This window comes from Rattus norvegicus, chromosome X (genome assembly GCF_036323735.1).
Source record: "Rattus norvegicus strain BN/NHsdMcwi chromosome X, GRCr8, whole genome shotgun sequence".
NCBI classification, from domain to species: domain Eukaryota; kingdom Metazoa; phylum Chordata; class Mammalia; order Rodentia; family Muridae; genus Rattus; species Rattus norvegicus.
Window position 1 is genome coordinate 64,219,337 of NC_086039.1, and position 12,714 is coordinate 64,232,050.

Sequence of the window (12,714 nt, forward strand, 5' to 3'; positions counted from 1 at the left end):
CATACAGGAAATCCAGGACTCAATGAGAAGATCAAACCTAAGGATAATAGGTATAGAAGAGAGTGAAGACTCCCAGCTCAAAGGACCAGTAAATATCTTCAACAAAATCATAGAAGAAAACTTCCCTAACCTAAAAAAAGAGATACCCATAGGCATACAAGAAGCCTACAGAACTCCAAATAGATTGGACCAGAAAAGAAACACATCCCGTCACATAATAGTCAAAACACCAAACGCACAAAATAAAGAAAGAATATTAAAAGCAGTAAGGGAAAAAGGTCAAGTAACATATAAAGGCAGACCTATCAGAATCACACCAGACTTCTCGCCAGAAACTATGAAGGCCAGAAGATCCTGGATTGATGTCATACAGACCCTAAGAGAAGACAAATGCCAGCCCAGGTTACTGTATCCTGCAAAACTCTCAATTAACATAGATGGAGAAACCAAGATATTCCATGACAAAACCAAATTTACACAATATCTTTCTACAAATCCAGCGCTACAAAGGATAATAAATGGTAAAGCCCAACATAAGGAGGCAAGCTACACCCTAGAAGAAGCAAGAGAGTAATCGTCTTGGCAACAAAACAAAGAGAAGAAAAGCACACAAACATAACCTCATATCCAAATATGAATATAACAGGAAGCAATAATCACTATTCCGTAATATCTCTCAACATCAATGGCCTCAACTCCCCAATAAAAAGACATAGATTAACAAACTGGATACGCAACGAGGACCCTGCATTCTGCTGCCTACAGGAAACACACCTCAGAGACAAAGACAGACATTACCTCAGAGTGAAAGGCTGGAAAACAACTTTCCAAGCAAATGGTCAGAAGAAGCAAGCTGGAGTAGCCATTCTAATATCAAATAAAATCAATTTCCAACTAAAAGTCATCAAAAAAGATAAGGAAGGACACTTCATATTCATCAAAGGAAAAATCCACCAAGATGGACACTCAATCCTAAATATCTATGCCCCAAATACAAGGGCACCTACATACGTAAAAGAAACCTTACTAAAGCTCAAAACACACATTGCACCTCACACAATAATAGTAGGAGATTTCAACACCCCACTCTCATCAATGGACAGATCATGGAAACAGAAATTAAACAGAAACGTAGACAGACTAAGAGAAGTCATGAGCCAAATGGACTTAACAGATATTTATAGAACATTCTATCCTAAAGCAAAAGGATATAACTTCTTCTCAGCTCCTCATGGTACTTTCTCCAAAATTGACCATATAATTGGTCAAAAAACGGGCCTCAACAGATACAGAAAGATAGAAATAGTCCCATGCGTGCTATCAGACCACCACAGCCTAAAATTGGTCTTCTATAACAATAAGGGAAGAATGCGCGCACATATCCGTGGAAATTGAACAATGCTCTACTCAATGATATCCTGGTCATGGAAGAAATAAAGAAAGAAATTAAAGACTTTGTAGAATTTAATGAAAATGAAGGTACAACATACCCAAACTTATGGGACACAATGAAAGCTGTGCTAAGAGGAAAACTCATAGCTCTGAGTGCCTGCAGAAAGAAACAGGAGAGCGCATACATCAGCAGCTTGACAGCACACCTAAAAGCTGTAGAACAAAAAGAAGCAAATACACCCAGGAGGAGTAGAAGGCAGGAAGTAATCAAACTCAGAGCGGAAATCAACCAAGTAGAAACAAAAAGGGCCATAGAAAGAATCAACAGAACCAAAAGTTGTTTCTTTGAGAAAATCAACAAGATAGATAAACCCTTAGCCAGACTAACGAGAGGACACAGAGAGTGTGTCCAAATTAACAAAATCAGAAATGAAAATGGAGACATAACTACAGATTCAGAGGAAATTCAAAAAATCATCAGATCTTACTATAAAAGCCTATATTCAACAAAACTTGAAAATCTTCAGGAAATGGACAATTTCCTAGACAGATACCAGGTACCGAAGTTAAATCAGGAACAGATAAACCAGTTAAACAACCCCATAACTCCTAAGGAAATAGCAGCAGTCATTAAAGGTCTCCCAACCAAAAAGTGCCCAGGTCCAAACAGGTTTAGTGCAGAATTCTATCAGACCTTCATAGAAGACCTCATACCAATACTATCCAAACTATTCCACAAAATTTAAACAGATGGAGTGCTACCGAATTCCTTCTATGAAGCCACAATTACTCTTATACCTAAACCACCCAAAGACCCAACAAAGAAAGAGAACTTCAGACCAATTTCCCTTATGAATATTGATGCAAAAATACTCAAAAAATTCTGGCAAACCGAATCCAAGAGCACATCAAAGCAATCATCCACCATGATCAAGCAGGCTTCATCCCAGGCATGCAGGGATGGTTTAATATACGGAAAACCATCAACGTGATCCATTATATAAACAAACTGAAAGAACAGAACCACATGATCATTTCATTAGATGCTGAGAAAGCATTTGACAAAATTCAACACCCCTTCATGATAAAAGTCCTGGAAAGAATAGGAATTCAAGGCCCATACCTAAACATAGAAAAGCCATATACAGCAAACCAGTTGCTAACATTAAACTAAATGGAGAGAAACTTGAAGCAATCCCACTAAAATCAGGGACTAGACAAGGCTTCCCACTTTCTCCCTACTTATTCAATATAGTTCTTGAAGTTCTAGCCAGAGCAATCAGACAACAAAAGGAGATCAAGGGGATACAGATCGGAAAAGAAGAAGTCAAACTATCACTATTTGCAGATGATATGATAGTATATTTAAGTGATCCCAAAAGTTCCACCAGAGAACTACTAAACCTGATAAACAACTTCAGCAAAGTGGCTGGGTATAAAATTAACTCAAATAAATCAGTAGCCTTCCTCTACACAAAAGAGAAACAGGCTGAGAAAGAAATTAGGGAAACGACACCCTTCATAATAGTCCCAAATAATATAAAGTACCTCGGTGTGACTTTAACCAAGCAAGTAAAAGATTTGTACAATAAGAACTTCAAGCCTCTGAAGAAAGAAATTGAAGAAGACCTCAGAAGATGGAAAGAGCTCCCATGCTCATGGATTGGCAGGATTAATATAGTAAAAATGGCCATTTTACCAAAAGCGATCTACAGATTCAATGCAATCCCCATCAAAATACCAATCCAATTCTTCAAAGAGTTAGACAGAACAATTTGCAAATTCATCTGGAATAACAAAAAACCCAGGATAGCTAAAACTATCCTCAACAATAAAAGGACTTCAGGGGGAAATCACTATCCCTGAACTCAAGCAGTATTACAGAGCAATAGTGATAAAAACTGCATGGTATTGGTACAGAGACAGACAGATAGACCAATGGAACAGAATTGAAGACCCAGAAATGAACCCACACACCTATGGGCACTTGATTTTTGACAAAGGAGCCAAAACCATCAAATGGAAAAAAGATAGCATTTTCAGCAAATGGTGCTGGTTCAACTGGAGGTCAACATGTAGAAGAATGCAGATCGATCCATGCTTATCACCCTGTACAAAGCTTAAGTCCAAGTGGATCAAGGACCTCCACATCAAACCAGACACACTCAAACTAATAGAAGAAAAACTAGGGAAGCATCTGGAACACATGGGCACTGGAAAAAATTTCCTGAACAAAACACCAATGGCTTATGCTCTAAGATCAAGAATCAACAAATGGGATCTCATAAAACTGCAAAGCTTCTGTAAGGCAAAGGCCACTGTGGTTAGGACAAAACGGCAACCAACCTATTGGGAAAAGATCTTTACCAATCCTACAACAGATAGAGGCCTTATATCCAAAATATACAAAGAACTCAAGAAGTTAGACCGCAGGGAGACAAATAACCCTATTAAAAAATGGGGTTCAGAGCTAAACAAACAACTCACAGCTGAGGAATGCCGAATGGCTGAGAAACACCTAAAGAAATGTTCAACATCTTTAGTCACAAGGGAAATGCAAATCAAAACAACCCTGAGATTTCACCTCACACCAGTGAGAATGGCTAAGATCAAAAACTCAGGTGAGGGCAGATGCTGGCGAGGATGGGGAGAAAGAGGAACACTCCTCCATTGTTGGTGGGATTGCAGACTGTTACAACCATTCTGGAAATCAGTCTGGAGGTTCCTCAGAAAATTGGACATTGAACTGCCTGAGGATCCAGCTATACCTCTCTTGGGCATATACCCAAAAGATGCTCCAACATATAAAAAAGACATGTGCTCCACTATGTTCATCGCAGCCTTATTTATAATAGCCAGAAGCTGGAAAGAACCCAGATGCCCTTCAACAGAGGAATGGATACAGAAAATGTGGTACATCTACACAATGGAATATTACTCAGCTATCAAAAACAATGACTTCATGAAATTCGTAGGCAAATGGTCGGAACTGGAAAATATCATCCTGAGTGAGTTAACCCAATCACAGAAAAACACACATGGTATGCACTCATTGATAAGTGGCTATTAGCCCAAATGCTTGAATTACCCTAGATGCCTAGAACAAATGAAACTCAAGACGGATGATCAAAATGTGAATGTTTCACTCCTTCTTTAAAAGGGGAACAAGAATACCCTTGGCAGGGAATAGAGAGGCAAAGATTAAAACAGACACAGAAGGAACACCCATTCAGAGCCTGCCCCACATGTTGCCCATACATATACAGCCATCCAATTAGACAAGATGGATGAAGCAAAGAAGTGGAGGCCGACAGGAGCCGGATGTAGATCGCTCCTGAGAGAGACAGCCAGAATACAGCAAATACAGAGGCGAATGCCTGCAGCAAACCACTGAACTGAGAATGGGACCTGAGTTGAAGGAATCAGAGAAAGAACTGGAAGAGCTTGAAGGGGCTCGAGACCCCATATGTACAACAATGTCAAGCAACCAGAGCTTCCAGGGACTAAGCCACTACCTCAGGACTATACATGGACTTACCCTGGACTCTGACCTCATAGGTAGAAATGAATATTCTAATAAGATTAGCAGTGGAACGGGAAGCCCTTGGTCCTGCTAAGACTGAACCCCCAGTGAACGTGATTGTTTGCGGGAGGGTGGCAATGGGGGGAGGATGGGGAGGGGAACACCCATAAAGAAGGGGAGCGGGAGGGATTAGGGGGATGTTTTCCCAGAAACCGGGAAATGGAATAACACTCGAAATGTAAATAAGAAACACTCAAGTTAATAATAAAAAAAAAGATATGAAGATATTCCAAGTGGACATTGTAGAAACCAAAACAACCCACCCTGGCACAATACTCTGGGCACTAGTTTCTAATTCTGTTTTTTGAATTAGCTAAGTTTTATGTACCTCTATTCAATATGTATAATGTTATTTATCTTCTTTTTATAGACTTCTTGTCTTTTTAGGCTACACTGAGATAACAGATGTAGTCATAATGAGAAGTTTGACACTTTTGTTATGAAGATAACAGAATTTAGCAGAAGATAGCAGAATTTTAAAAAAAATATAGAGAATATTTTGCCTAGAACCCAGGGTCAATGGGAACCGACTAAATATTAGCTCTCTGGACTCACAATCCATAACTTGTAAAAGCAATTGCTCTTCATCAGCTGATTGATAAATGCTAGGTCAGTATAGCCTTGAGCTACATGTAATTACTGGGAGAAAATCTGACAGTTGTGACAGGTGACACAGGAGGGTTGCCGAAGTGAAAGGCCAAAGTAGTAACAGTCATATCTCAGATGGCATATTAATTTTGCCTCCAGAATGTCCCACCAGAGACATCAGGGTTTCCTGGTGTTACAAGTCACTACCCTAATTCACTAAGCATGAACACTTTATCTCACTAGAAACATCTGTAGGGTAATGTCCTTATACAGACAGCAAGGAAGGTCCAGGATAAGGCGAAGCCTATCACTGGATGAGAAGTAAAGGTAGGTGGGGAAAAGTCGAGGAAGGAGAGAGGAGGAAGAAAAAAGATCAAGATGGAGTCTAGGAAGAGAATGGTTCAGATTTAGGTGAACTGGATCGATTTTTATCTTGTCTAGGTAGGCAGTTTAAATTTTTATCAATTGGCTGTGACTTTATTGTGTGAATGAATTGTGGACTGATAATTTAACATATAAATCTAGTTGCTAAATTACAAGTTTCTGGAACTTTGATTTTACCAGGCTGAAGAGGACAGTGAGTGAAAGAAATAACTGAGAGGCAGTAGGAAGTGGAGATCTGGTTCTGTTGCCTGAGCAAAGTGAGAATGCACAGGGCCCGTAGAACAAGATGTGTGTGTGTGTGTGTGTGTGTGTGTGTGTGTGTGTGTGTGTGTGTGTGTGTGTGTGTGTGTGTGCGTGTGTGCGTGTGTACGCGAGTGCGCATGCGCGCACGGCAGGAGTGGTAACTACATGCCTAGGGGACCGCACAGAAAGGGAGAGGGCGGCTTGTGGATCACGTGGCAGAGTAGTAGCCGGAGTGAGTGAATCCAGCTCTCGGGAACTGATAGAAAATGTTCCTTTTTTAATTTTTAGTGCAACAAACATCTCCCTGTATTTTACTTTTTAGGCCCCTTTGAAGGTAATTTCCTAGGGGGAAATACTTTATCATAAGTGACTGACTTCTATCTTTGAGCCCACACATGTTTCTCATTAGGAGGATGCTAACCATTTGTTTTCTGAGTAAAAAGGGGTTCAGCACGAAGAATGGTCTGAGGGGAAAATACATGGTCCAACCTGTCTACTCGTTCCCTTTATCTTGAGGGCCAGCCTGAGTCAGGACCGAGGAAACCAAATGCAAGGTTGGCAAAGGTCAACTTGACCGACATGCAGATACAAAGAGAATGGAAGCCAAATGCCATCAAACTTTTCCTCCTAGCTTCACTTTGCAAGTCCACAGTGAGGAAAAAAAAAGAGGAAAGCATCTAAATTTCATGATACATTTTCCCTGAATAAGAACCTCTAAACAGTAAAACATCTCTAAACTATTCTGAGCAAGAGCCTATTTCTGAGTATGACTTAAATCTGTTAGGTGGTAGAAGCCACTAGACATGATCTCTCTTGGGCTTACCTTCCTTGTAATTATTGTGCTTTCGGCTTTTCCGCAGAGCAATAGCCTACATATTGCATAGGAGGTCTACACATAATTGTGGCCTATATGTCCACATTTACTTATTCCTAAACTGATGGTGCACAAAGATAGACACATGGGAAAATGCTCGTTCATATACATCCTCTAAGCAAAATGATTCAAGCTGAAAGGCCCATAAAATGAATACAATGAACACATGCAGAAAAGCACCGCATTTCAGAACATCCAATGATATAATAAGACAAACATGTACACATGCACATGTATATATACACACATAATAGAACAAATGTGGGTACACACACACACACACACACACACTTTTATTAAAGTCACTGTACACATAAGTTTATGTTCATCCCAGAAATAATAAATGGTGAAAGAAAAAGCATAGTGCCAGATACAGGATACCTTCCCTCAAATTGTTTGGAGATATCAAAGCACCCTAACAACACAGGCTATGTTCATCTTGGTTATCCATCGTAACTTGATAACAAGATCTTATTACCGGAAAGACCGCACTCATCGGCCACAGGGAACGAAGACATAAAATTGTAGCAGATGCGTAGCTTAGTCTTCATGTGGGTCCATAAGAACTAGAACTGGGACTATACCAAAAGCCATTACCTGCCTGGGGGATATATTCTTCTTGTCTGGCCTCAGTAGAAGAGGATGTGCCCAGCCTCATAGAGACTTGATATGCCAGGGTTGGGGGATACCTAGAGGGTCCTCTACCCTCTCAGAGGAGAAGGGGGCATGGGAGAAAGATTGAGGGGAGGAATGACTGGAAGGAAGGGCAGTGAGCAGGATATAAAGTGAATAAATAAAAAAATTTTAAATTTTTAAAAAAGAATGCTATTGAAACGTATCTTTGGTGTTATCATTTTAATAAGTTTTATATGTACAAAAACATAAATATTTTTTAACTTTTAAAATAAAAAAAGAAATGTTTCTATTTCCAATATAATCAAAGTAAGACCCTCTGGAGATACGCAAATATGACTGACTACACACAAGCATACTCAGAAATCCAGACAGATAACTCAAGTTTCCTGTCTCCCGGTTCAGTTATCAAGTATAGCTAAATTGTATTTTCACCACGGGAACAGGCAAATAAGGAGTAGATATACATTAGCTTATTCTTACTTACTCAGAACCTAGGGTCTTCCTTAAGATTCCAATTACTCCAGGGCTGATTACTCAAGTAGTATTAAGTTCTTCTAGCCTTATCCTATACCCATTTAGAGCAACATGATCCTAGAGGCACCCCTATTGTGGAAGGCAAGGTCTCTGTGATAAAGTAAGTGAATGTAATTGCCAAAACAGGTTTCTAAGATGTCACGACCTTAAGATGTTTGAAAAGTGCAGGAAAAAATGTGAGATGAATGGCATGTGTGTGGCTACACATGCAGTGGAACTGTTTCTAGGATACCACCTTGCTGAAGCAAAAGAGCCCTGGTACTTTATTTGGAAAATGATTCTGAAATTCTTATATTGACATTCTCATATTGACAAGCTTACGTGTTATCAATCATGTAACAGTCATATTTCCAATTCATCTAGTTTATTGTTATTTCTATTATTATTATTAGTTCTACTTAGTTATAAGCACTTGTATTATTAGACATGTTGAGCCTTTTAACCATGACATCCAAATTATTGCTCCCCAAAATCCAGATACAAAAACCGATGCTCAAAAAGGTAAAATGTTTCATTCTAAATATGTCAAATATGTAGGCAGGGCCTACATTTCGATTCAAGTGTGTTTGACTTTAAAAGAGATGCCACTTTATCACATTGGGTTGTCAGGAAACAAAATCCACTGGCTTTTCTATTTATGTCAATAACCATTTGTTGACTGAGCAAGTGAGTGCCCAAGTGAATGAAAGACATATAGAATTGGTAGAGTGACATGGAAAAAAGAAGGAACTTATTGATTAGTGGGCATTCATATATGCTAGGAACTGGGATGGGGACATTCTAAAATTTGATTTTACTAAATCTTCACAATAATACTGAAAGAAAATGTTATCCAGCATCCCGTTTCCCAGATGGGAAATGGAGGACAACACATATTCTACAAATTGCTCAAGGTAACAGAGCAAAAATGTCTGAAAAAAAGAATTTGGCATGTCCAACTCTAAAGCTGATTCTTCCCATTATACTAGCTTGTTCTAGAAACCTCTAGAATAGAAACTGTGAAAGGGCTTGGTGAACTATGGTATAAAGGCAGCAACTGAGTAGTACAAAATGAACTGAACTCCTCAGGACCTGAGCAAATTGGAGGTAAATCAGATACTAACCATGATTTGAATGTGGTTGTTAGAGCCTGTTATCAGCTGGCTCAGAGATATAAATGGAACTAAATGACAACTGGCTTCCCATTTGGGGTCCTGATGTCACCCTTCATTTCAGAGATATATTTAGCCTGAGTATCCGGTTTGGACCTCAAAAAACAGAGCCGTGATGTAGGATCCACTTATATCCCAAAGGTGAGAGTGGCTGCAAAGGTGTGGTAAGACATGCACCAATCTCAGGAGTATGTTTCCCCACACTTGGCCTATAAATAAACATAGATCATCCTCCCCAGGATAGGGTATACTAACACTATCTCATCTGATCCTTACCCTGAGGGGTTTTTATCTGCTTCAAACAATCAGAGGGTGATGGTATCTAATATACTTAGCAGAAAGGTGGTAGCCTATGAACTTTCAAAAGACTCAGAACTTTCAGGGTTGAGTCTCTTCCTAAAAGAGAGAGAGAAGAGCAACAGACAAGTTTTGTTGTGTTACATCCTCCTATCCTGCCTGACTTTCCAGAGCATGATACAAGTGTTTCCTAGGCAACTGATTTAGAAAATATGACTTATTTAATAATCAGCTTCTACATTAATGTCACTGAAGCTAAGTTTGGGTGTAAATAACACTTCGTTTCTGAATACCTAAGACTCTGGTTTAGAAAGTAAAATAGCATTTGGGCCTGGTAGAAAGTCTGGAGACTGGAGTCTTTAGTTACAACTATGCTCTGAACTGATGTCTGATCTTGGACAGATCTTAATCTCTTTCTGAGTCTATTTCCTCATGTGTACAATAAGAGAATCACTCAAACTTTTAAAACCTTTGTACTTCTGACAGAGTGACTACTGTTTTGTCTTCATTATACTTTGCTTTTTGCCTTTACTATCTCCCTAATTTCAATCAATTTCTGAGGAAATGTTACAGAAGATCCAAATGAGTAATTTCTTTGGTTCTTATCTTCCTATAATACTAAGAAGAAATTAGTGTTGGAAATAAACTGAGCCAGGGCATGCCATATGTTCCACACAGATGGGCATAAAAGAAGAGATGGGCAAAGGAGGAGGTCCCAGGCAGTTGACAAAGACTTTGAGATTGAGAGACTCTTTAGAACATGGAAAAGTAGGACCAGGGTTCCCAGAACATTAATAAAATTTAGAAAATAATTTTACAAAATTATAAGCACAATCAACATTCATAGAAATTTCATTGCAAAAAGAATTAAAGATGAGCTGAAATGTGTACAAGGCCCAGGTATCTGATACTCCTTCCAACTGTGGTATAAATTCTAAATGAAAAGAGCCTGACAAACGGCTGAGTCTGAAAGGACTTCTGAAATGCTGCAAAATAACTAAGGAGTTGAGTGGAATGTTTCTGGATTTTAAATGACATCAATGAAGCTTTTCTAAACCCGGAGAGTCTATCTGCGGTCAGTGATCTCTAAAGGAAGACCTGTAACACATAGACCATGGGTCTAAGAAAGACACAAAAGTGATAGGACTGTGATGACATCACGGGATATTGAAACTATGTTGTTTCGAGGACAGCACAGTGTGTATAAACACAGGATAGAGAGTAGGAACTGGAGCATATGAGGCTTAGAACATACTAAGTACAGAGAAATTGGGGCACAGGTGAGTTTAGGGAAGAATAGTATCTTAGTTTCTTTTCTCTCTTTAAATTTATTATTTTTTTACTTATTCAATTTACATCCCCCTCACTGTCTACCTCTTGGCCACAATCCTTCCCCCATCCTCTTCTCTCCTTCTCCTCTGAGTGGGTGGGGCTCCCTGGGTATCCCCTGAACCCTGGCCATTCAAGCCTCTGTGGGGCTAGGCACTTCCTCTCCCACTGAGGCCAGACAAGGCAGCCCAGCTAGAAGAACATATCCCACACACAGGCAACAGTTTTTGGGATAACCCTTGCTCTAGCTGCTCAGGACCCACATGAAGACCAAGCTGCACATCTTCTACATATAATACGGGAGGCCTGGGTCCAGCCCATGTATGTTTGGTTGGTGGTTCAGACTCTGAGAACCTCAAGGTCTCTCAGAGAGGGTTAGCTAACTCTGTTGGCTTTCCTGTGCAGTTCATATCCCCTTCAAAGCCTGCAATTCTTCCTCCAAGCTCCACCCACTATTTGGCTGTGGGTGTCAGTATCTGTCTGAGTCAGCTGCTGGGCGGAGCCTTAGTTACTTTTCTAATGCTGTGAAAAGACACTGTGATCATGGCAACTGATAGAAGAAAAATTTTAATGGGAACTTACAGTTTCCGAGCGTGGTCCCTGACCATCTTAGAAGGTAGCACGGCAGCAGGCAAGCAAGCAGTGTATAGTACTGAAGCAATAGCTGAGCATTTACATAGGACCCATAAGAATGAGGGGGGCAGGGAGGGAAGGAAGGAGGCAGAAGGAGGGAGGGAGAGAGAGAAATGTGTGTGTTTGTGTGTGTGTGTGTGTGTGTGTGTGTGCGTGCACGTGCGTGCATGTGCGCGCACCATTACCATAGCAACTCTTATAAAGGACAATATTTAATAGCGGCTGCCTTACAGGTTCTGAGGTTCAGTCCATTATCATCATGGTGCGAAGCATGGCAGCACATAGGTAGACATGGTGCTGGAGAAGTAGCTGAGAGTTCTCCATCTGGATCAGCAGGCAGCAGTAAGAGGGTGACAATAGGCCTGGTTTGAGCTTATGAAACCTCAAAGCCCACCTACATGGCACACTTTCTCCAATAAGGCCACACCTCCAAAAATGTCATTCCCTATGAGTCTATGGGGACCATTTTCATTCAAACCACCACACTTCTGGAAAATCAAACAGCAAATTATATACTTACAACACATGATGGGGAACAGAATATGTATTACCATTCCAAAAAGGAGGGATTGGGGGACTAGTGAGGAACTACTGGACCAAAGAAAGCCCAAACTCCGGCAGTGCAAACTCTAAATGCTATACTAACATGTCTAACGTCAAAGGGCTTAGATAGCTCCTCTCTTCTGACTTTGGTGAGTACAAAACACTTCTTTGTTTCAGGCTATTTCCACTGTGTGTATGCAGCACTCCTGGGCAAGTACCCCAGGGTTCTGGCATCTCCAATATAATCCCAGCTTCATTCTCATGGCTTAACGAGATGATCTCTCTGGGCCTGCATGCCACCTATGCCACAGCATGGCCTCAGCATCTTTCCTTAACTGTGGAAGACTTCACAACCCCTTTAGTACAGTATCCTTTATGACTCTAAAGCCAAAACAACAGGGCCAATTGCTACCAAGTTCTGCTGCCTGCTTGGGATGGGATCTGGCCCCCTCTTTGAATTTTACATTTGTATAAGCTTTGATTTGTTGATGCTTTCTTTTGTTGCATAAACTTTCCTTTAATTCTTT